Source organism: Nyctibius grandis, chromosome 3 (genome assembly GCF_013368605.1).
Source record: "Nyctibius grandis isolate bNycGra1 chromosome 3, bNycGra1.pri, whole genome shotgun sequence".
NCBI lineage: Eukaryota > Metazoa > Chordata > Aves > Nyctibiiformes > Nyctibiidae > Nyctibius > Nyctibius grandis.
The window spans coordinates 67,695,716-67,719,141 of record NC_090660.1 but is presented as its reverse complement, the minus strand read 5'-3'; the positions used below and the strand labels follow the sequence as shown (position 1 = coordinate 67,719,141).

General features: G+C 42.4%; 1 long non-coding RNA gene across 1 annotated transcript in view; it reads right to left on the bottom strand.

The window, feature by feature from the left end:
* Positions 1-495: 495 nt before the first annotated feature.
* LOC137661512 (uncharacterized) overlaps positions 496-23,426 on the bottom strand; it is a 43,125-nt gene continuing 20,194 nt past the window's right edge. The window contains exon 3 of the long non-coding RNA XR_011047869.1: positions 496-1,375. This is a non-coding gene — a long non-coding RNA (uncharacterized lncRNA). The remainder of the gene's footprint in view (positions 1,376-23,426) is intronic.

Genomic DNA, 23,426 nt, shown 5'->3' with positions numbered 1-23,426 from the left:
GGTCAATTTTCCACCATGTATACGGTCACAAAAAGCAGAACCCTGCTAGTCCTTCGTGCAAGTAAGAATACGTACACAAGGCACATTGTTAGTATTATCACTGGAAGCATACTGTGCACTCACATAAGGCTATTTTAATGTGTTTCTGGTGTATCATACCTTTTTATAGACATGGTTGCCGATTTCAAAAAAAGTCATTTTTGATAGCTTGCTTAAAACCAAACCTAAAGATTGGAAATACAGCCACCATTTCTCTGTACACGTTTTTGGCACAAATACAATTTTTTTTAGGGTACATTACTTGATATTCTGCAGATGAAAATGAGCCTGGTCACTCTATGTTTTCAGATGACTGGATGCAAATCTTCAAAGATGCAGAAGTTACATAACAATATTTAAGATGACATTGTGCTTGAGGTGGCAAGCCCTGCTCAAGCACAACAATATACTATTTGGAAAGCTTGCAAGGTTTATTAACCTGACCACAGCACCATGTAAAATGTGGCTCTGCCATTTCTTATTTTGCTCTGAGCATATCCAGACATGAAATATCCTGAATAGCTGTATTTTGACATACAATTGTGAATAGAAAATACTTAGCTGGGAGGAAGGCATAAACAAGTAAACTACAGTTTAAGTTGTTGTCTGCTCAGTTTCTACAGTCAACTGACTTCAGTGAACAAGGAGCAGGATGAAGCCACAGAGCCCGAACCTGCGCCCTCCTTCTGGAGCACAGTCAAATGCTGCAGCAACCACCACCAAGCAGGACTGGAGATATATTTTGGAACTGTTTAGATGCTCATCCTGAATAAACCACAACATTGAGGTAGATCTGCATAAATCTCTTTCTTGGAAGTAATCTCTCCCAGAATACTAAACGGGCTTTTTTAGATTTATAAGCCAGTTTTTTTCAGAATAGAAACCGGAAGAACATACTTTTAAATGTGAGAAAACTCAAAACGGAAAGGGAAGACAGAAAAGAACTTGAGATCTTCCCAGTCCTGAGTGTTGTAGCAGGGCCGGCCTCCACATCCAATCTTGGTTTCAAAATAACAACTCCGTGACTTGCTGAGTGCCCATACTGCCCTCTCTCAAACCTTAGGAAAGGGTGATTTTTTTTCTTATCTCCTGTTTTGGCTGTGATTTTGACGTTGCTTTCCTCAGCAGTCACCCACCCATGTTCGCTGTATTGTTTCCTTGCTGGCTCTTCCATTTTCCCTTCTGTCTGCCCTGTTCTTCAATTGGGAATCCTCCCTCCTCTGACGATGTCCAAGAGTTTCTGGGGAAGGTGGCATCTCCAGGAGGCAGAAGAGGACCCAGTGTGCAGCAGCTAGGACGAGGCAAGGTGACTTCCTTTCTGCTGTCCTGCAATACACTGTTGGAAGAAATTAACAGACAAACTTCACACTCCCCATATCCCCTAAAAATACCCCAAATCTTATCATAATGCACCTTTAAAACTAAAAACAAATAAAGAAAAAAAAAAATAAGATTGCCATCTGAGATATGGAAATACACCAAAGCTTAATGTGGCTGAGCAAATATGCCATTACGGTATACACTGGTACATCTAAGAGTTTCCTTCCCAGCTGGAGCACAGAACAAATGGAGTGAATAGGCAGACAGTAAAAGCAAAAGATAACTCCTTTCCAAGCACCATTACATTCCTCCTTTCCCCCCATACGTATGCACTCTAAAACAGTGCTTTCTGGGCTGCGCTTCTGTCAGGCTCTGCAGGTCTTTAAGCTCACACATCTGTGGGTCCCAAGCAAGATACCAAGCCCCTGGTGCAGACAGCATTGAGATCTGTGCCACATTCAGTATTTCAGTGGTGCCTGCTCAGCATTTCGACACATCAGTACCCCACTGAGTGCCCTGCTCATGCGGCCTGTGAGCATGTCCTGGGTCATACCACTGGGGCAAGTCACCTACACCGAGTGCTACAGCTCTGAGCCTCAGGCCAAGGCAAACAAACAAAAAAACCCCTTCAAACCTACCAGAAACCAGCTCAGCTTTACCAGGCATAAGGACACAGTCTTAAGAGCTAACAACAATCTTCCATGAACAGAAAAGAGTTCATCTGTTTAACAGCTATATTTGGAAAAAAAAATCTTGGTAAAATGTGGGATTGGAGACTCTGCCTGAGACAATGCTAAGGTCCTGCATCACACATCCAGGTGCATTTTCTCCACCCGTATTCTGAACAAAGCAAAGCCATACAGGACTGAAAATCATATACCTGCATCAGTGCAGAAGAGGACCTGGACTGATCCTTGCTGGTGTAAGCTGGTCCTGAGGGGTAGGACTAAATACCACAAGTGCAGCACCGAACAGGTATCCACACACACATATCTGCCTGGCTTCGGGTCCAGGTCTGCCACGGGTTCAGCTGGTCCCTGGCACCAACGGAGCACAAACACCATTGCCTGCTCACGGTCAGACACATCTGAAGAGAATTTGGATTATTTAATCTAGAATAACAAAGGCGAAGAGAACATTTGTCTTCTAAATATATCAACTATGTAAACGCTGGGGACAAACATCTGTTTAAGTTTAAAATTAACTTTTGATCGAGGCATAGACTGGGTTCAGATGAACTGTGAGGGTCTCAACCAGCCTTTTTGTGGGGATTGCAGGCAGCTGCAGAGGGGAAGGCAGGAGAGGGCAAGAGGAAGACAAAGCTATATTAAAGCTGATTATTTATAGACTGTAGTTAGGGGTGAATCAAGAGATGTGCAGGAAAAAAAAACAACCCAAACCAACCAAAAAACAGTAAGAAAGTAAAAAGATTGTAATGGTTAAGGCAACAGAATACAAGCCTGTAAACTGTTTACAGTCTGCCTGCTGTAATCAATACATATATTTTGTTGGGATTGGAAGGCTAAAGTCAGAGAGACATGAGACAGGTGAATGTATAAACAACGTCTGTCTGTGTAACAGTGTGAAGTGCCCATGACTGTTCAGGGAACAAGTTACTCAGATACCACTGCCCCTCAGAAAAAAATAAAGTTTATTTGGCTAAAAGGTGAAGATGGTGTTTTCTGGGTACACATCCTGGTACCAACTATTTCACTATTCTAAAATCCTCGTTTCCTTTGGTTATTCGGGTTTCATTCCCTTGAAAAGTTTCAGTGGTCAGTTTGTAAATACCTGATCTGGGCTGGGGGGCGGGGGGGGGTTGGCGGGAGTGTGTTTGTTTTGGTTCAGGTTTTGTGGTTTTTTTTGAGGTGAAAGCTTGAATTTTGTTGTGTAAGGGAAAGAAATCAGAGTGAAGGCAACAGCACAGCTATCCTTTAGCTCTGACAACCTGGTTCTCCCTTACAGTTTTGTGGAGCAGTTGGGAAGATCACAGTGTGACCCCCGTCCCGTCCGTCCCCCCCCCCGCCCAAAACACATGACATTCACAGGAAAAGAAATTCAGTGGGGATAAAAGTGGGGAAGGGATTGCTGTTGCGTTAGGGTTTTACTTGTTTCGGACTTATTTTTGCTGCTGGTGATGAGTTCTGGGGTTTACTGCTTGGGTTTTTCTTCTTTTATTTGGCTTCTTGATGTAGCTCCAGCTAGGGAGCAGCAGCCTTCCTTCCCCATTGCTCACTGGCAGCCAGCTGCTCTTTCCAGTGCCATGTCTAGAAGTGAAATCAGAAGTGCAGAATGATAGCATTGTGCTGCTGCTTTTCAGAGGAAATACTGTCTTAACTGACAAGACAACTAGACTATCCTTATTGTTTTGGAGAGCCTGTGGAAGCTTGGAAGTGGGTGGGGACACTTGGTATGGGCACGTGGATCTTTTTATGTCAGATACTGTACTTTTTGAAGTAGCCTTAAGATAAATAACGACATCACTGGACCAGCACAGCTACAAATGTGTCAAGAATTTGGGAAAAGTATGGGAGATGCTTCCCATTTTAGACTGAGAAAAGTGACCCGTGAGAGTGCAGGGAGGATCTGTCCGAAACAACAAAGAGGGAGAGCTGGAAGGATGGTGCGAATATGCCAACAAACTTGAAGACTTTTTTTTTTCTTTGGCCAGATGGTTTGACAGTTGGTGGTATGTCTGGGAATGATAAAGTGCTTGGAAAGGTGTTGCTGACCTCTTATAAGTCCCTCCAAAAAGGAACGAGAGAGTTACCTCTATAGGTGCTAAAGGCCTCCAGTGCATCCCAATAACCCACCTTCAGCAGGGATAGAGATCCTCAGTGAAATAAACTGTATTTGGCCTTTCTGCGCTGGGAAGAGGAACACTCTGTCAGTCCTGCTGACTTCTGCAGTTAATCCAGTGCTTACTAGATGATAGTGGGGTTTTCCTGAAATGTATTGCCATTACATATGTCTGTGATTGATAAGAAATATTACTCTTAACCGATTAAGTGGTCCTCTCTTGATTCTCTATATAGATCTACCCTGACATTGAACTGCCAGGTACTGAAGATGTGGTGCTTAGATATTACAGTGGTAAGGAACTTAAATATCTAGAAAGATCCCTGAGAAGTGATATGCTCTGCAGATAAGCCTCTGCCAAATTCTATTCAAATGGCAAAGAGATAATGTGAATATGACTCTAATGAAGGAAGGCTAGAGTTGCCACAATGCATGCAGGTGCAATTGCTCCAAATCTCTCTTAAAAATCCTTTTTCCTGCCAGTGTTCATTCTTCCTTTAAACAGAAGTTAATACTTTGCTGACATTACTGAACTCCATCATGCTCATTATCTCAGGCTTGCATTTAGATCAGGTTTTTGGAGGTGAAAGACCAATTCATTAACTCTATTGTGTCACTCAACGACTCCCTGTAGAGAGATCATAAGTCAGATGGTGGGTGTCACTGATGGAAGATAAAAGACAGCTATAAAGTAGGAAGACAACTGGTATAATTCACAAAAATGAGGAAAAAAATTACTCTATAGCCCTTAATTTCTATTCATAGTTCAGGGTTTAAGTATGTTATTTAGATAACAGTGCATTTGAGGGATTATTTTTATGAGTTTCAGATATGGAATGGAAGAGGTTATTGGTTGGTTATTTCTTTTTGACTTGAAGAGAAGAAATAATATACGTAACAAATAACACAGCAATTCCTGTAAAAATGAATTAAAAATGTGTGTTTTAAAGCCAGATGTTTTGAAATGCCCATATTTACTAACTTGTCTTGGCTTAAAGTGAAAAAAGTGTGTTTGGAAAATTATTACTTTGTCAAAATTATAATGTTATGAAACTGTTTGAATTTCTGTTAAAGAAAAAAACAGTTGCCAAGAATCAAAATCCACTTATTTGATAAAAACAAAAACAAAATCCCCACACTCTTTCCTCAGTGTAAAGAAAATGTTTATTTTTAGAACACTGAGATGAAAGAATTTCTTAACATTTTTTTTTAATGGAAAGTAGGAACCTACTGCTACAGGTTAAAGACTGAACATGAAGCTTCTCAGTTTGCACACGGGAAATGAACATGCAAAAATAGTTTTCATGCTTGTAATTGAGTTTTTCTAGAAAATTTTCAAATACGAGCCTTTTCAAGTGTAATTAACAACTACTAATGTGAAGAAGCAGAGTCAAATAAGGAAAGCCTTTGCCAGAGAGCTTCGCAGCTTCTGTTCAGCTTCCCAGCTTCTGTTCAGCTTCCCCCTACCTGTTGCTCAACAAATCCGCCAGAGGCAGTTTGGGCTACGTTTTCCTCCCTAAGCTGTAAAAAGCATCGCGGGGGGGACGACGACGACAACTTTTAATAATATCACATATTTGCAGGGGTTCTCTATGCTTCAAAGCACAAAGAAGAAGAGTACTGCGTTCAGCTCTGGGGCCCTCAACATAAGACGGACATGGAGCTGTTGAAACGAGTCCAGAGGAGGGCCACAAAGACGATCAGAGGGCTGGAGCACCTCTCCTATGAAGACAGGCCGAGAGAGTTGGGGCTCTTCAGCCTGGAGAAGAGAAGACTCCAGGGAGACCTTATAGCAGCCTTCCAGTACCTGAAGGGGGCCTACAGGAAAGAAGGAGAGGGGCTTTTTACAAGGGCATGTAGTGATAGAACAAGGGGTAATGGTTTTAAACTGAAAGAGGGTAGATTTAGATTAGATATCAGGAAGAAATTCTTTACTGTGAGGGTGGTGAGACACTGGAACAGGTTGCCCAGAGAAGTTGTGGCTGCCCCCTCCCTGGCAGTGTTTAAGGCCAGATTGGACGAGCCTTTGAGCAACCTGGTCTAGTGGAAAGGTGTCCCTACCCATGGCAGGGGGGTTGGAACTAGATGATCCTTAAGGTCCCTTCCAATCCAAACCATTCTATGATTCTATGATCATCTACTCATGTAGCTGTTTTGCTCACTACTGCTAGATTTCTGCTTCATCCAAAGGAGAAGGTAACCATAGAAGTGCGAGAAACCCAAATGTCTGAGTATATGAAAAATATACATTATGGATAATAGGTTAGAATTGTTTGAAATTAATTTTATTAATTTATGTTTTGTGTTTGCATAACATCAAAATGACATTTCTATAGAATTAGATGTTTACACTTCAAAGTGCTCCCAAAGCCAGAATAAAACTGCAAACACTTAGTGTATACTTAAAGTTGTCTTTTAAGTCTCTGATGTTGTTACTTGCACAGCAAAATAGACCTATTTGACAGAAGTTCAAGGCCAGGTTGGATGGGGCTTTGAGCAACCTGGTCTAGAGGAAGGTGTCCCTGCCTGTGGCAGGTGGGTTGGACCTAGATGATCTTTAAGGTCCCTTTCAACCGAAACCATTCTGTGATTCTATGATTTAAAAGGCAACAGCAGCAGCTCTAGAGCCCCCGGCCCCCCCGCAGGACAGACGCGGGGGGCGAGCACCCGCAGCAGCCGCCTCTCGCCAGCAGAGGGCGCGCTGCACTGGCCACGGCGGCTGCTCCATCTGGTTGTTACTGGGCGGTGCTGGTTGAGCCACTTCGTTACTGAACAGTAGGACAAGAATCCTTGTAGAACAATATTATAACGACTAAACATATTGTAATATCTTTTCGTACTTCAGTACCTTTCAGTAAACTCCCATCTTCCGTTGCTGGCCCTGGGAGTGCCAGCGGGGAGCCGTGCCCGAGAGCTGCGAGCAGTCAGGAAAACAGCAGCTGTTCATCGGTCACAGCATGAAAAACCACTGCACATGTCTTACTTTCAAGGTCTTGAGCTGTTACAAAAAAAAAACACGACTTGGGAAGCTTAAGAAGTTGTTCAGTTTCAGATCTATTCAAACCCTCTTATCCCAATAAACCCTGTTTTTTCCTGTCACAGAATCACAGAATCGACTAGGTTGGCAGAGACCTCCGGGATCATCAAGTCCAACCTTTGACCTAACACCACTGTGTCAACTAGACCATGGCACTAAGACTGCCACATCAAGCCTTTTCTTAAACATGATTCCTTCCTATTAATTAATGATTAAAAGGAGTGCAGTTCCAAAGCTACAGATGAAATAAGTTTTCCTTTCTCCTAGCTGGTTTGGAAACGGCTGCTTTCCCTTCCTCACCCTGCTCTCATGTCAGCTAACGCTCTTTAATGCTAAGCTATTCTTAACCTTAAGTGAAAATCCCCTTCTCAGCTCCTTTAAAGATGAAAGGCACAATTGAAAGGGAACCCAGAAAAAAAGAAATGCTAAGGTGGTATCAATCTCTCTATTATTCATACAGTTATTTATTGACAAATTTAGTTCTTCTTACTGTGTTATCTGGCAGCATCCTTTGCTCTATTTTTCATCTGGATTAATCACTCTTCACAAAACCCTTCATTACTTTTCATCCATTTTATTTCTTCTGTCCCCACTCTCTGCACTCTGAAATTGTAGTCTCTGCTCACTTGCAATATTTTCTGCTATTAACAGACTGGTTGACATTTTTGCATCAAGAAGCAGCTCCATAATTGGATACCTAAGAGTCACTTTATATAAAGATCACTGAGAACCGTAAACCATTTTCTTCTTGACCTTTTCTACCAAAATATTAGCTTCTGAGTCAGCCTGCTTTGAAGCTACAGAAGCACTACATATTGCGTTGTTGATTTCTGACTTCAAGCAATTCTTTTCTTCCATTTCCTCCTATTTTTAGCATCTGAGGGCTGAAATTTTACAATATGCTATTGCTCTTTTATTTTTTTTTTTTTTACAGGAACAAATATCAGCACATCAAAAGCTCACTGCTTTTAGTATGTGTCACTTGAGATCACTGGCAAAAAAATACTTTGTAAGTCTCCTTATTGACTGTCCTGGTTTGGCCTAAACCAGGCCAATTTTCCTTTCAGTGATTTTTACTTTCAGCTAAGTCTTCTCTAAGTAACTGCACTTTCTGAAACTAACTGCATGTTTTGCAGACAGTGTCTGCTTCCAGGACTGATAACGCTTGAAGTTTGTAGTTATCGCTGAGGCACTGGTAGGGATGTTGTGCAGAAAGGCTCTTGCTGTACTTAGTCTTAGAGAAACCAAGGTCACTGCTGAATTCCTCACTGCTTACGAGTGAAGAGCCGAAGGGGGGTCGCACTTGTAGGGGGAGCGGACAGGGCAGGTGACCCAAAATTGACCAACGAAGGTATTCCATCCCATACACGTCATTCTCAGTATAAAGCGGGGGGATCACGAGAGTCTCGCGCTCTTTCTGCTATGGCCGGTGTCCAAGGAGGACTTCGTCTGTTTTCCTGCTGCCCCTGATCCCGATCCGTGCATCCCTGAATCCAGCTCTCGACCGTCGCGAGGCCCAGCCTGGGCCTTCCCGGAGCCTGCCCTGCAGTGCCGGGGGTGACGTAGCTAACTTCAGGGGAGCTCAATCTTGGTTTTGTATATATATTTGTATATATTTGATTATTTCTATTATTGTTATTATACTCTTTTTCATTATTATAGTTTATTAAAACTGTTTTAACTTTCCAACCCGGAAGTCTCTCTCCCTTTTCCCTTTCCCTTTCCCTCTGGGGGGAGGGGGTGGATAACAGAGAGCATCTGCCACAGGTTTAATAGCCGGCCCAGCTTTAAACCGTGACATTGAGTCATAAACCGTGGGTGCTACTAAGAATACTTTTCACAAAAGTTCTGGGATCAGTCATTTGAGCATCACTTTGCTGATAATCAAAATCCATAAAACTCTCAACACAGACGAGAGGGACTAAAAATGAACATTATCCCAAAGGTGAAGTGGTATGCAATCAAAACACTGCTCTTGTATGTAGCTTTTGTAAGTGTTTTGCTACATAGATTATGCTTTTTTCCCCCCTATCAATTATACTGTATTTATAATGAAAATAACTCTACACATTCACATACGCAAATACTTGAGTTGCTCACCTCCTCTCTGTGTTTAGATGCCAATCTTACATCTTGCAGACCTGAAATGCTTTCTGCAGCAATCCAGTCTTCTCAGACAACCATACAATAGTTGTTTGTAAGGAAAATAGTTTTTAATTTCTATGAAAATGGTTCATACCATCTTTCTGATCTTTGGTTAGCAGGGAGAGGGGGATGCAGAGTCACTGCAGACACATTTGGCAGATACAGACAAAGGCCACGGCAGCTCCCCTGCTGCCTTTGGTGTGCAGCCACATAAATTCACCTTCAGTGTATGCAGATAGCTGCCTCATGGTCATATAGCTATGGCTATGGATAGGGTCAGTCTCCTCATAGCATATATAGCTACAACCATATATAGCCTGCAACACCAAGTATACATTAAAGAGTTAGAAGGACTCTTATTTTTCCATGATAATCAATAATTCACTGTCCTGCCACCTGGTCAGAGGTGTTTACTGAGGTGTTCACAGGCACTCACTGAATTTAATGAACATCTGGGAGGGCTGCGGTAAGCAGAAAGACTTCAATATATTTGGAAGGAACAGGCAGTACAGATTTTCCAGAACTACATTCAGTTTGCCTTTCATCAAGTTTGTGTCTAATACAATAAAGAAACTGAATATATTAAACATCTAGAACATGGCTACTAAATTGCCACCTAGTGGTCTTGTAACAAAGTTAATGCCTCCAGCACGCTGATCTGGGTCAAAAAATACCAGAGTGCTTTTTGTATTTTTGTCAGGGCCTCGGTATCGGTGCTCTTTGGCCCCTCGCCCATAGCGTGGTCAGATTGGAGGGGTGGCAGAGCACAATTTCCGGGCCAATGCAATGCGAGATGGGACTGTTGGGACTTCTGGGATGCCGGGGGCAGCTTGTGCAGGACTTTTAGACACTGAAAGGGAATTTCTAGGCCAATCAGCCAGCCTGTGCACAGGGCGAAAAATGCTGCCAGGTAGGAGCCTTAGTCTATTATCTCTAGTACTTGTTTATTTTTTCTTTCTAACAAAAAAGGTAAATATTTTTATATAAAAGGAAATAAAAGGTTTTCTCACTGTTCGTAAAGGACGAAAAAGTTAGGACTTTTGTCCTTCCAAGGCTCAACCAGCTCCAGTGTAGGAAGCACTTTGCTCTGCTGGGGTATTCTCTCATCTTCTAGCCTCACCCTACCTGAGCCATATGTTGATCAGCATGTGCTGTTTACAGAGACAAGCAGATGGGAAACAACGAAGGAGCACAAGTGGAACAGTAAGTTTTGCAGTTCTGCTTTGGTGATTAGTCACGTAGGTCTGTCCAGAAGCTACTATGAAAAACTAAAAATAATTTTCAATATGATGATCTGCATAAGCAAAGTCTTTAGGGATTAATACAACCTCAATCATCGTACTAATAAGCAGCCCGGGATGCACTGGACTGCATGCTGACAAAGATGATGCTCACAGGAGGTGGAGGCAGTAGAGGCTTTGTGTTGGGAAGCAGTCCTGGGGCGGGGGCTACAGGCTACATCTCTGGGAGGACACATCAGTTGTTTCAGAGATAAGTCAGTCCACGGCAGCAGAATCCAAATGATTCATCATCCTCCTCCTCCATCCTGTCACCTGCTGGGGCCTAGTGCAGTTAGCAGCTGAAGAAGAAACATCAGCCCTGGGAGACAGACTGAGAACCCATATTGCACCTTCACTGGGGTCCTGGGTAGTTTAAGATGTCACAAGTATGGCATTGGTCTAAGGATGCTGCATAACCCCAAAGCTTAACGCTAGCCAAAACACATCCCCTTGCAGATCACTGGGTCCTTCATTAAGGTATTGGCACTTCTCACATCTCCTGTCCTCCTGTGATGAACTGAAAGCCCTGTAAGCGAGGGCCACCACTTTCCACAGAATATGAAGTGAGACAGGTCAGGAAAACTACATGAGGAAGAGAAAACAAACAGGGCTGTGGCAAGGGATAGGACTTGGGTAGCAATAAAAACATTAAATTGGTGACAGGAATATTGTCTTCCTACACTTCAGGTTTTGTGACTAAAGTACAGCTCACCATATATAGTCCCATATATGGTTCTGTTTTTTCCTTTCATATCACATTTGGCCTGCTTGACCTTAATCTGTCTTAAGATACAGTCTGATTTTTATTTGTGGGTATTTTCCCTCCCTTTTTTTTGGTTTTGCACATCACCTATAATTCTCTTAATTTGTTTCACATTGTACTTTGTTCTTTTTCAGGATTGATTCAGTTAAATTTGTTTCTCTTTGTTTCACATACTTGATTTGCACACAGTTTCAAACAAATATTTATTGTTTCACTAGTGTCTGACCTCCATTAACTTAATAATATTTTATTTCAATTAAGTTCTCTGTAGAGTGAATTGCTATCTCTAAACTGATTCACTATTTTTTTTTTGCAAGACCACAGCTTCCTGCTTTTTAGATATTATGGAACTACAGTAGTACAGGAACCTGTAAACACAATCCACAAACTGACATGCCACTAATCCAAAGTACCTAACATAATAAAAAGCATGCAATTGAAAGTCAGTTTACTCCTTAATGTACTCTCGGTGATTTGATCTTTAAGGAGTATACAACAGAAGGTGAAAGGTAATCAATACAATACTGTCTGAGAAACTGCAGGTTTAACTGCATACTGGCTGTCAATAAAATTATCCAGGGACAGAACGCCCTATAAATTCAATCAGCTTTTTCAAAAAATAAATTGCCTGTTCCAAACCCCAGAAGTTGGTAAGCCACAAAATAGCATCTAGATGGCAATTACTCATTTGAACTGTAGTGTGTGGCGTGAGTTTCCATTTCCTTTACCCTCTCCTGAGCTGGTCTCTTCAGGGTTTATTAGGATTAGCTTTGACTAAGGGATTTACCCTAGAGTCAATCTCTCAGTGTTCTGCTACCCCAGTAGCTTCCTGATTTTTCAGATCCTGTTCAGATTGCCATGCCAAATGGCATCCACATAACTCTGGAAGACATGCCTTCAATTTCCGGGGCCTCGTGCCTGCAGTAGATAATACTGAATGCCTTCAAATACATCTCTTGACAGCTTCTGCTGCTGTTTCCAGGTAGGAAGCCCTAGATCCTCCTCTCTTCATCCCCACAAATAGCCAGAGTTAATGGCTTGAGATCATCTTAAATGGACCATTCATTAAGTTTTTTACTTGATGTTTATACGTACACTTACAAAACCACCAAATGCTTCCAGTAGGAAGAAAGCACAGCCCAGTGTTACTGTGCTAGCCTCAAATAAGAGAAGTAACTATTTGGTTGACACATGTAGAGAACATGTGGCAGCTTGAGGGTGGTGAGAACTACTTGCATTAGCTTTGAAACGGTCTAATAGCATATTGTCTCAGTCTTGTTTTTATCTTGTATGGCTGTGCAGTTTTTACTCAGTTCAGAGCAGTCAGAATGAACTTGTGCCCCTCAAAATACCAAACTAGTTGTCATACCTGAAGATAGGTTGTGTGGGGCAAGTTATCTACACTAACTCTTCTGGCAGAGAGCTGCCTTAAGACTTTCAAAAACTGAAGTACAGTCAGACACTTAAAAATGGACGCTAGCTTTCTCGGCCAATTAGCACAACTCAGGTTAACTGCCAAAACAGGGCTTTCACGGGAATTTCTTTGAGAATTTCTTAAAGACACGAGCAGGGTATTCACAGTAACACAACAGTTGTGATCTAAAATAAGATTGCTTTTTGAATGTATAGAATGGTTTTCAGTCAAAGGGGTGTAAAAGTTGAAGTAACTGGAATGTTGGGGTTTTTTTTAATAATTTTGAATAAAAATTGTGTGTGGCTGAAACAATTTGACCCCTTATGAGCAAGAGTTAGTTTTATTTATTCATTTTTTATTTTCACTTTGTGTGTGTGTGTCACCTCCAGGAATAAAAACAGCTGGGGATACTGAAGTCAATTCCCTTCTGCCTTTCTTTATATGGAGCTGATATTTATAATGAGCCTCCAGTCAGCTCTGTCATGTTAAAATGAACTTTCTGAATTATTGTTGTTCGCCTGATTTCACAATCAGCCCTTTGCAACCCACAACACTGTCACTAACAATCTAACCAAAGGCAAAAATTTCTTTAATGTCTGGATCAGTTTATGTTGGACAATCTCAACACCTTTCAGCAGCAGTAGTATTTAAATACAACCGGAGTGGAACAAACCAGAATGTCTGAATTTTCAAAAAGCCTTATATATCAGCTCTTCTTTCTCTCCTGCTGGAATCCTGTGAGTAATAACTGTTGTGGCTTTTTTTTTTTCCTTTTCTTTCTATGTCTTCCTAATACTTTATGTCCTGTCTTGGGTGTAAAGGTTAGCAAGTTTTAAGACTGATGGTCTTTGATACAGGAAAGTGACTTGTTAGAAAGCCAGTAGATTTATAAAGCTATATATAAATTATATGTTTAAAAACTTGGGTCAAGAAAATTTATCAATATATCTGTCAGGTACATCTCTGTTGTCCTTTCGATGTGGATAGAGCATACAAACTCTTGTCTTTTGGAAGAATACAGGAATAAAATAGCCAGAGACAGTATCTTAACTTGCAGCTTGAAGTCCATTTCCAGTTACCACTTCATATATATTTTTCTTTACTTTTCCATGACCACCTCTACTTGCTGTTTTTCAAAGAAAGACAGTATCAGGTCGATGGGATTGGAGGGAGGGAGCAGACGTTGCCTATGCCCATTCGCCATTCATCATGTTTTCAATCATCTTTTCATCCCCTCTCCTACAAAACTAAAAACCTTCAAAAAACACTAGCTAGGTAACTCTTCTTCCCATATGTGTATCTGTTGGGGTAAAATAAAAGATTTCTACTGTCTGGTTCTGATAACTATGCCAAAACCAAAAATGGACATAGATTCACAGCAGTTCTTTTTAAGACAATGTATTAGGAAAACAAAGCATCAATAAGGTTTAAAAAATAAAAAAGAAAGTAATTCTTATCTCTGGCAGCAACAGAACTGTTCAGCTGCTAGGGTCCAGGTTGAGATGAGCTTTGAAAAAATGCTAGAGAGAGACCACTGATGCGTATTACCAGGATAAATACACTCTTCGTTATCTAGTCCTCTTTGTTCAATAATGATACACAGGCTCAAACTCTGAATAAGTTATGTGATTTATTTCTAGTCCTATGATAGTGCAATTCAGACTACAATCTGGCTTTAATTCTGCTTCAGCACTGGCAGGGGTTTTACCTGTTCCAAGGGCAGTACAGCTCACCCTTGGCAGGGCTGCAAGAGCTTTGTACCTCTTTGAAGCAGCTCTTAATAAAACCTCACTACTAACCTCAACCACTTGCCTAAAGAGTTATCAAAACCGTAGAACAGCTCTGTCACTGTGCTGTAAATCGAAGGGGAAGAAAGGATGCACCCCCAGCTGTCAGCTCCCACTTTTTCCAGCACTTTACCCTGCTATAAAACACGTGCACCAGCAGAGGGCATGACATGTCTCCATAAAACAGAGGGAGAAACAGTTGGAAAGGAAGGGGAAATTCTTCTAGCCCTGTTAGGATATTGGACTTTTTATACAACTAATCAAAAGCTTAATACAAACTGAGATATCCCAAGCACAGGGGCTATCGGATAATCATCAAGTGCTCATTCATTCCAGTAGCTCCTTTACTGGGAAAAACAGTAGATAAATTAGTTCTCACTTGTAAACAAAGGGTGAAACTAAACTATTAGAGTTGAAACCATATTTTTCCTTCTAAACAGATGAATCTGAAGAAAAACTAAGAATAGTATGTTTATTTTTAACCTATTCATTGCATAGTTTTTGTTTTCATTTCTCCTACTACTTAGCTAACACACTGCAGCCTTTTTCTACTTAGGGAGACACGTATTTATGTGGATTTTGCTTTACTAGCATCAAGTAATACTGAATTCCATCAGCTGAGAAGCCAGCCTTTTGGATATCGTTAGTTAGAGAAATATGGCACAGCTGGGAGTACATTTGTCATTTAAAAATTATATTAGAAAATAAACCTTTCTTGCTTTCATTTTACAAGTCTGCAATCTTGTATAAGGATCCTGAACTTTTTTTTTTGTCTCAAAGAGCTTAACATGTAGACAGCCTCTAAATTTATATCTATAAATTGTAATTTTCTATAAATCAAGCAAAATGAATGCAGTCACTAGAACTAAAAGACAATGACTGGGGAAAACACAAAGCAAACAGCATTTGTCATAGTTCTGTGCAGCTTTTCATTGCAATTGGCTTAACATTTGCATTCAATATTTTTCAAAGTCTGCGGATTGTAGCAGAACTTGTAATGATCCCTTTTTTTCACACACAAAAACAAGTTTACCATGAAAAAATAAATTGCCCATCTTGAGATCTGAGAAGAAGTTATCTCACAAACATTTTTCTACCAAGTAATATCTTGCTACTTTGTAACACTGCTATATCAGAGGTCCCACCACAGTCAGAAAAACCTGACGGGCGTATAGCTACCTCCTCCACAAGTAAGAAGAGAAGAGTTTTAGTGGTTGGAGACTCCTTCCTAAAGGGATCTGAGGGCCCAATATGCAGAGCTGACCCCCATCACAGGGAGGTCTGCAGCCTGCCTGGAGCCCGAATCAGGGATATCACCAGGCAACTCCCCAACCTGGTGAAGGCCACAGACTACTACCCCCTGCTGATCTTCCAGACAGGTGGGGAAGAAGCTGCATCCCGTAGTCTGAGAGGGATGAAGAAAGACTACAAGGCCCTAGGACGGTTGGTGAAAGAGTCTGGGGCGCAAGTTGTTTTCTCCTCCCTCCTTCCATTTTCAGGTGATGACATGGGATGGAATAGTAGGATTCTCTCTATTAACGCCTGGCTACGAGACTGGTGCTACAGGCAGGGCTTTGGGTTCTTTGATAATGGCTGGTTTTATAAGGCAACAGGCGTGACAGTGATACATGGGAAAGGTTTATGTCGTAGGGGCAAAAGGGTTCTGGGACAGGAATTAGCAGGGCTCATTCGGAGAGCTTTAAACTAGATTCGAAGGGGGATGGGGTGGTAGCTGGGCTTGCACCACTGGGGCAATGCTCTAGTGTTGAGGTAGACCAGGAGGCCCCCCATCCCCCTGGGGTGAAGTCAGGGGGTGAATCTGGGATGAAATCGGTGTGCCCAGCTCGCTCCCTGAAATGCCTGTACACCAATGCACGCAGCATGGGGAATAAGCAGGAGGAGTTAGAAATCCGTGTTCGGTCAGGGGGCTATGATCTAGTGGCAATTACAGAGACTTGGTGGGACGCCTCGCATGACTGGAATGTGGTCATGGATGGCTATGTCCTGTTCAGGAAAGACAGGCCGCTAAAGAGAGGTGGTGGAGTTGCTCTTTATGTGAGTGAGCAGCTAGAATGTATTGAGTTCTGTCCAGGGGCGGATCAGGAGCGAGTTGAGAGTTTGTGGGTGCGAATTAAGGGGCAGGCTGGCAGGGGTGATACTGTTGTGGGTGTCTATTACAGGCCACCGGATCAGGATGAGGAGGGTGATGAGGCCTTCTACAGGCAGCTGAGAGCAGTCTCTCCATTACAGGGCCTGGTTGTTGTGGGGGATTTCAACTACCCTGATATTTGCTGGGAGGCCTACTCAGCCAGCCATCCTCAGTCCAGGAGGTTCCTCCAGTGCATTGATGATAACTTTCTGATGCAAATGGTGGATGAGCCAACTAGGAGAGGAGCGCTGCTGGATCTTATCCTCACTAACAAGGAGGGTCTGGTTGAAGAGGTGAAGGTTGAGGGCAGCCTTGGTTGTAGCGACCATGAGATGGTAGAGTTCAGGATCTCATGTGGCAGGAACAGAATAGCGAGCAGAATCACAACCCTGAACTTCAGGAGGGCCAACTTTGGCCTTTTCAAGCAATTGCTAGGGGAAATCCCATGGGACAGGGTACTAGAAGGTAAGGGGGCCCAAGATAGTTGGTTAGCGTTCAAGGACTGCTTCTTCCGAGCTCAAGATCAGAGCATCCCAGCAGGTAGGAAGTCAAGGAAGGGGACCAAGAGACCTGCATGGTTGAACAGGGAACTGCTGGGCAAACTCAAGTGGAAGAAGAAGGTGTACAGATCGTGGAAGGAGGGGCTGGCCACTTGGGAGGAATATAAGTCTGTTGTCAGAGGATGTAGGGAGGCAACTAGGAAAGCTAAGGCCTCCTTGGAATTAAACCTGGCAAGAGAGGTCAAGGACAACAGAAAGGGCTTCTTCAAATACATTGCAGCTAAAACCCACACTAGAGGCAATGTAGGCCCACTGATGAATGAGGTGGGGGTCCTGGAGACAGAGGATAAAAAGAAGGCGGAGTTACTGAATGCCTTCTTTGCCTCTGTCTATACTGTTGGAGGCTGTCCTGAGGAGCCCCGGACCCCTGCGGCCTCAGAAGTCATCAGGATAGAGGAGGAATCTGTCTTGGTAGATGAGGGCTGGGTCAGGGACCAATTAAGCAACCTGGATGTCCATAAATCCATGGGCCCTGATGGGATGCACCCGCGGGTGCTGAGGGAGCTGGCGGAAGTCATTGCTAGGCCACTCTCCATCATCTTTGCTAAGTCGTGGGCAACGGGAGAGGTGCCTGAGGACTGGAGGAAAGCGAATGTCACTCCAGTCTTCAAAAAGGGCAGGAAGGAGGACCCGGGTAACTATAGACCGGTCAGCCTCACCTCCATCCCCGGAAAGGTGATGGAGCAACTTGTCCTTGGTGCTGTCTCTAGGCACATCAAGGATAGGGGGATCATTAGGGGCACTCAGCATGGCTTCACCAACGGGAAGTCTTGCTCAACCAACTTGATAGCCTTTTATGAGGATGTTACCTGGTGGATAGATGATGGTAAAGCTGTGGATGTGGTCTATCTCGATTACAGTAAAGCGTTTGACACGGTCTCACACAGCATCCTCGCAGCTAAACTGAGGAAGTGTGGTCTGGATGATCGGGTAGTGAGGTGGATTGTAAACTGGCTGAAGGAAAGAAGCCAGAGAGTAGTGGTCAGCGGGACAGAGTCCAGTTGGAGGTCTGTGTCTAGCGGAGTTCCGCAAGGGTCGGTTCTGGGACCAGTTCTATTCAATATATTCATTAATGACTTGGATGAGGGATTAGAGTGCGCTGTCAGCAAGTTCGCTGATGACACAAAACTGGGAGGAGTGGCTGAGATGCCGGAGGGCTGCGCAGCCATTCAGAGAGACCTGGACAGGCTGGAGAGTTGGGCGGGGAGAAATTTAATGAAATATAACAAGGGCAAGTGTAGAGTCCTGCATCTGGGCAAGAACAACCCCATGTACCAGTACAAGTTGGGGACAGAGCTGTTGGAGACCAGCGTAGGAGAAAGGGACCTGGGGGTCCTAGTGGACAACAGGATGACCATGAGCCAGCAGTGTGCCCTTGTGGCCAAGAAGGCCAATGGCATCCTGGGGTGTATTAGAAGGGGTGTGGTCAGCAGATCGAGAGAGGTTCTCCTCCCCCTCTACTCTGCCCTGGTGAGGCCGCATCTGGAGTATTGTGTCCAGTTCTGGGCCCCTCAGTTCAAGAAGGACAGGGAACTGCTAGAGAGAGTCCAGCGCAGAGCCACGAAGATGATTAAGGGAGTGGAACATCTCCCTTATGAGGAGAGGCTGAGGGAGCTGGGTCTCTTTAGCTTAGAGAAGAGGAGACTGAGGGGTGACCTCATTAATGTTTATAAATATGTAAAGGGCAAGCGTCAAGAGGATGGAGCCAGGCTCTTCTCAGTGACATCCCTTGACAGGACAAGGGGCAATGGGTGCAAGCTGGAGCACAGGAGGTTCCACTTAAATTTGAGGAAAAACTTCTTTACTGTAAGGGTGACTGAACACTGGAACAGGCTGCCCAGAGAGGTTGTGGAGTCTCCTTCTCTGGAGACATTCAAAACCCGCCTGGACGCGTTCCTGTGTGATATGGTCTAGGCAATTCTGCCCCGGCAGGGGGATTGGACTAGATGATCTTTCGAGGTCCCTTCCAATCCCTAACATTCTGTGATTCTGTGATTCTGTGATTCTGTGATTTCTGTTCTTCAGGTAGAAGTAGGGTCTTCAGGGAAAGCAATACAACAGAGGAGTTCACATACTAATGCATCAATGCATAATTATGTGCTACCAGATAATCTAATATACACTTCTTCATTGTAATATACTAGGAATTTTCCAGAATGTTCTTTAAAAAAAAAAAAATAGGGTAAATAATCTTTTTTAATACAACATAGCAGACAAAATTTGGAAACAGCTGTATTTCTGAAACACATTAAAAACAAAGCTTACTGAATAAACTACATAAAATAATAATTTTATTTCTAGAAAAATACTGAATTATCATTGAAGTTGTTGACGAGATTTTGTCACATAAGAAAAGAAAAAATTTAAAATGTCATCAAATAGTAAGAAAGAAAAGTAATTTCTTCAGTGGAACACATTTTTTTACACAAGGATGTAAAGAACATAGCAGCCAATGATCTTTTTATTACACAAAGCATTCCAGCTGTTCAAGTTTGTAGATGAGTATGTAAGCTTAGACCTTAGAATGTAAACATAACATATTAATTATATGTTTGTTTACAAGGCAGGGATGTGCAGTGACTTAAATCTATTGCTTGGATATCACAAGTCCATTGGGTAATTTTCAAGGTGATTTACAGAATATCATTTCTGAGTAGGATGCACTCACTTGCCTGTTCATCCAGTGTGGTTTTGCTTTCTTACTTGAGTACTGGCATGTCACGGTTTAAAGCTGGGCCGGCTATTAAACCTGTGGCAGATGCTCTCTGTTAACCCTCCCCCCCCACCCGAAGGGAAAGGGAAAGGGAAAAGGGAGAGAGGCTTCTGGGTTGGAAAGTTAAAACAGTTTTAATAAACTATAATAATGAAAAAGAGTATAATAACAATAATAGAAATAATCAAATATATACAAATATATATACAGAACCAAGATTGAGCTCCCCTGAAGTCAGCCACGTCACCACCGGCACTGCAGGGCAGGCTCCGGGAAGGCCCAGGCTGGGCCTAGCGACGGTCGAGAGCTGGATTCAGGGATGCACGGATCGGGATCGGGGCCAGCAGGAAAACAGACGGAGTCCTCCTTGGACACCGGCCATAGCAGAAAGAGAGCGAGACCCTCATGATCCCCCCGCTTTATACCGAGAATGACGTGTATGGGATGGAATACCCTCGTTGGTCAATTTTGGGTCACCTGCCCTGTCCGCTCCCCCCTGCAGCTGCGACCCCCCTTCGGCTCTTCACTCGTAAGCAGTGAGGAATTCAGCAGTGACCTTGGTTTCTCTCAAGACTAAGTACAGCAAGAGCCTTTCTGCACAACATCCCTACCGGTGCCTCAGTGATAACTACAAACTTCGAGCGTTATCAGTCCTGGAAGCAAACACTGTCTGCAAAAACATGCAGTTAGTTTCAGAAAGTGCAGTTACTTAGAGAAGACTTAGCTGAAAGTAAAAATCACTGAAAGGAAAATCGGCCTGGTTTAGGCCAAACCAGGACATGGCATAGCAAATTAATAGCTTATAATAATGTGTGTATTAGAAATCTAACATTTGGAAGTACAATGTTTGCATTTCAGTACAGTCCTAAAATTAAAATACTATTTTCCTTCTGCTTCAGTGGACCAGAGGAAAAATGTCTTTCCAATAAAAGGATAAATGCCCAGAGACATGTATACAAATGACACACTGACACTTTGTGTATGTTTTCCTTCTGCTTGTTCCAGAACTCAAAAAAATACTCCGCTGCTCATAGATGAGAAAAGTCCTTGTCCACCTAAACCTAAAATGATCTTAACTTTCAGCATCATCTAGGCTGCTCTACTAACAGGAAGGACTGTGCTAGGCAGCAAAGGCTAATTGGTCTTGAAAGCAGGTGTCCTGACAAGTAGAATATATGTTCATGAGAAACTATGGGGCAATATTAATTCAAACTCTAAGGTTAACAGGGCCTGTATTTGAGATGTAAAACTCTCTAATGCAAACGAAAAAGTTCTTTGAGTTTAAGTGAACTGATGTTTAGCGACTTCTATCGATTGAGCCTGTAAGTCAGTGAACTAGAACTCAGCTCAAAGCCGGTTTCTGGGTATGGGCCCTGCAGTCCCATGTTATGCTGCTGTAAAAGCTCATGCAGGTCCTCTGAAATTTGAGTTATCAAAGTCAAGGAGACTGCTCTCAGGATTAAAAAAAAACCCCAACTTGTGCTTCATATTGGAAAGAAGGGGTGGCAGAAAGCTTTAAAAATACCTTACATTTCCTACCGCTTTTTTCGACACTTCTTTTTTTAAATGTCAACTGCATATCACAAACACTGTGTAACCCAGTTGGCAAGCAGAGAGGTTAATTTGCCTCATGTCAGTCAATGATTCTTAACTAAAAACTTCTGCAGAAATTATAAAGAAAGACTAAGTATGTATGTGGTAAATTTTCATCCATATCTTAACTAGTAATAAACTTACTGAAAAGTTATGCTCTCTAGCCAAAAGGTTCGCTTTCAACAAATGTTCTGAATAGTTATTGTTACCACATCATTATCAGATCTATAATTTATGAATGTATTGGGTGGGGGCTTTTTTTTTTTTCGCTTTTAACACCATTTTTTCTTTTTGATAGACAATAGGTAGAAGGGAGTTGCGAAGAGTCATCCGAGATTATAGCAAAGCCCCAACAAAAGAGAAATTTAGCCTAAACCACATGTGGAAAAATATGCAGCCACTACTACTGGTGCCAAGATTAGGAACTGCAGGTCAATGGCAGCAGCTGGAGGGAGTCTAAAAAAGAGGTGAGAGGACAGGAGTCACTAGTATGATCAAGGGAGAGATGTCCCTGCGTCACATGTAAACAAGCACTTTAATCATGTTTGCTACTTCATTAGCATCTGAACAACTCTTAAGACACTGTCTTGAGATATGAAAGATGGTTTTAGCTCCCTTCTCCTTTATGCAGGTCCTGGATGTCTTTAAGTAAAACACTTCTCATCTGAATAATGAAGATAAGAATAATAACATTTCTCTATCTCAAAGGGCTATTTGTGAGAATAAATTAGATGCTCAGATGTTGTAGCAATGCATCCCAGGAAGTTAAAAAGAATTTTCAAAACAAAATAATCACATTTACATTACTTTTTAGATATCTCCAATTAAAAAATCTCTTTTTGGCAATCATAAGCTATTTGTATGTAAGCAAGGAATTTCTGGATGGTTAACCCCAGAAATGTGAAGAACACTTATCGGGAAATACTTCAGCTAGTTGACAGCAGAATGGATAAAGAGGAGACTATTAAATTATTAAATGAGCTACACTACAGCTTCTCATACACAGTTTTGCAGCTGGAAGAGAAGTGACAGCTAGGATGCTTAGTTTGGTCTCTTCAAATCGTCTACAGTGAGGCTCTGGTTTGAAAAGTGATTATGTAAAAATAGCACTTCCTACTCAGCAGATCTGTTCTTGTGTGCTTTAGTGGGGAGAGGGAAAAAAAAAAATCACTGCATGTCTTCACTGCTGAGCCACCATGTCTCTGGGGGAAGAAACTGCATTATACTCCAGTTTATGCAACTTCATCAAAATCACCAATTTAAAGCTATAGTGTACCTAAGCAAAACCCATCATCTCAAAATTGTGCCCTTTGAAATCAGACCTGCATAACCTCATTACCTTCAGCTGAATGGAAAGGAATGAAATGAAAGGAAATAAATCCTTCAGATTGAAAAATCATGATTGGATTTCCTCCAGCTTCCTATCATCACCCAAACTAATCAAGCTATTTCTCCCCCAGGTGGAAAATGAAAAGAAAGAGAGAGGTAGTGATGATTCTTTTTTTAAATATTTGGCAAGTAGTCTCAGAGCATGAAGCCCATATAAGTTTCAAGAGGTTACATGAGGACTGCAGAAGGCTAATAGTATGATAACAGCTGCTAGCACAGGGATGTAAGCAATGCAAAAACCAAATTCATGCAGTTTGGCCAGCCTGTTGCCAGGGATGTCAGACTCCTGAGTGATGAGAGTGGGGCTTTGCCACTACCAGCTGCTTCCAAAGGATCAATATATCACAACACATGTTCCTCTTTCAGCCTTTCAAAAGAAGTAGTCTTTATCAGTGTGATTTTTTTCCCCAAGAAGGGCAGATGAAGAGCCTCTTGTAA